The 2,372-nt window shown below is 41.5% G+C and overlaps 1 protein-coding gene across 4 annotated transcripts in view; it reads left to right on the top strand.

Annotated features, from left to right (window-relative positions):
- The first annotated feature begins 264 nt into the window (after positions 1-264).
- The window catches only part of LOC107586954 (tyrosine-protein phosphatase non-receptor type 4-like), a 48,675-nt gene continuing 46,567 nt past the window's right edge, over positions 265-2,372 (top strand). For all 4 annotated transcript variants that reach the window (XM_016274523.1, XM_016274522.1, XM_016274520.1 and 1 more), the window contains exon 1: positions 265-604. The gene's annotated coding sequence lies outside the window, so the exon portion shown is untranslated. The remainder of the gene's footprint in view (positions 605-2,372) is intronic.

Below are 2,372 nucleotides of genomic sequence, written 5' to 3'. Positions count from 1 at the left end.
GAATATAAAATAATTTGAAATGATCGATCGATCTATCTATATATCTGTCTGTCTATCTGTCTATCTATATGTCTGTCTGTCTGTCTAATAATGTAAACAATTTAAATATGCAATATAAAATAGTGTAAAATAATATTTATCTATCTCTGGGTGAGAACTGAACCTATCCGAGGCCCCGCCCCCGCAATTCGGCCACGCCCCCACGGCAGACCTATGAGAATGTAGGCGGGGCGTGAGCGGTTGCGCCATGTTAACGCTGCACGTTGCAGCCGCATCAGCCAGTAGCAGCAATACAGAGACATATGCGGGATTATAGAGCTAAACCCGGCCAGCAGCCACAGAGAAGACTGCAATTGCGTCTGAGGCTTTTCTTTAATGCACCGCACCCAAGAAGAAGCCAGGATCGCGTTCCCGTTTCAGAACTAATTATTTATTACTGTGCCAGAGGCCCCTTGAATTGAATGTAATGTGAACATCTACAGCAATGTGGTTATTTTCCTGCAGATGAGCTGCCGTTTTGTCCTCTCCCCCCCTCCTGTTCTCCTTTCATCATAATTCAAGATCATCTTCAATTCACTGGACTCTCCTAGACCTGTATATGAAGGTAAGCATGCATTATGGTTATATTTCTGTATTGGTGTCACCATTCATTCATTCATGCATGCATGCATGCATGCATGCATGCCCTGGCTTCCTTTTTTATCCCATTGCATAGCAACCAAACCAGCCAATGCAAGCTTCTAGATCCCTGAAATGATGCACAGGCAGAGGCATAAAGCGTGCATTCACCTTGCACCCTGATTTTAGGGACAGGTTTGCTTCGGATGCCATGTAAATGCCTTTATGTAACGTCCAGGGTTTAATTTCTGCTGCATGTCAAGATAATCCATCCATATGATGGCCAAAATGCATGCAGTGTCTGTGATTTGTGCAGCTGGGCAACATGGATTGCATGCATAGTGTGTTTCGTTCTGTTCTGATACCTGGCAACCCTCTCAATGGCCTCTTTTCGAGATCCTTCAGCTGTCATGTGAGATATATTTGAGCTTTTGTGTTTATTTAAGGTTTATGTCTCATCTGTACATCTCAGCTGCTCCCCAATTTGCCTTCTTTTCTCTGCCACATCATTACATAACCTCCGCTCTCATCCTTCGCATGCAAATAATCTGCTTGCATACAGTTGGATCCACAGATGACCTTATATTGGTGAAATGTATCACCATAAGGTTTGTTCTAATTGTTTTCTGGGCACTACGCATCTCCCCTGGTTGAGTCGGTGACATCATCTCCTGTTCTGTTCCCCTGGTGTGTGAGCGTGTGTGTAAGTGCGCATTCTTCAACAGACTGTAATGCCAGATCTGGATGTGTGGTGTTCTTCTGATGATGCACAAAGCCCTTTTTCATGAGAAAATTGATGTGTCGTTCAACCGTGTGTTCAGTTGAATGGATTTTATTGCAGTAGGGTTGGATGCTTCTGTAAAGCTTGCTTTGGTTCAGGTGGAATAAGTAACTTGGATGGATGATGTGATGAATGAATGAATGAATGACAGCCTGTTGGGCTGTTAGCATCTTTGTCTTCTCATCTTCTAGCTCAGTGGTTCTCTACTGGTTTTGCTTCAGGACTGTGATCGTGCGTTTGGATGTTTACAAGAAGATTTTCAAGTATGCAAGCAATTATAAAAAAATACTTGTAGTTTTATAGATAAGCATGCAATTTTACTTGTAAAATGTGATTTGTGATGTCCAACAGTGTCTTGTAAGGTACAATTTTGGCCTGCCACTTGATGTTCAATGCTAATCAGATATGTACAAGCAAAGTTTTAAAGGCAAAATATGTAATATTTTTTTATTAAAATATCCAAAAACCACTAGAACAGTGTTATATATATTTTGCTGACTTGTGTACTTGCATTATCCCAAATGTTTCGAAGAATGTTTAAATCCAGAGAAATAAGCAATTTTAACTAGTGACACGGACCGTGTCTATAGTGTCATTGTGTCGCCTGCCAGTGACGTCATAACCCCTCGATTTCCGGTTTTGTTTTGTAGAAAACATGGAAACACCAAAGACGCTTTAATATGTTGTGTGTTTTATTAGACAGGTGACGACCACACAGAGTAGCATTATAACAGAACTTTCAAACGTATCTAGTATGATAAAACAGCGCTGCTTTACCATACGCACGACCGGAAGCGCTAAAGTGTGGCATAATAAAGGCATAATTCGATCCGTGTGTCACTCTCATCTCTCATTAGCAATTACTTCAGCGGCCTCGTTTCGCTTCGACGGCTTTCCGCCTCACTCTGCTTCATACTACGATGTTAATAAATCTTTAATACATTAGCTAGCTCATCCATGAACATGATTTCTG

This window comes from Sinocyclocheilus grahami, unplaced genomic scaffold (assembly GCF_001515645.1).
Source record: "Sinocyclocheilus grahami isolate Dianchi unplaced genomic scaffold, SAMN03320097.WGS_v1.1 scaffold87.1, whole genome shotgun sequence".
NCBI classification, from domain to species: domain Eukaryota; kingdom Metazoa; phylum Chordata; class Actinopteri; order Cypriniformes; family Cyprinidae; genus Sinocyclocheilus; species Sinocyclocheilus grahami.
The sequence above is the reverse complement of the archived record's forward strand: the minus strand, read 5'-3'. Positions and strand labels throughout refer to the sequence as shown.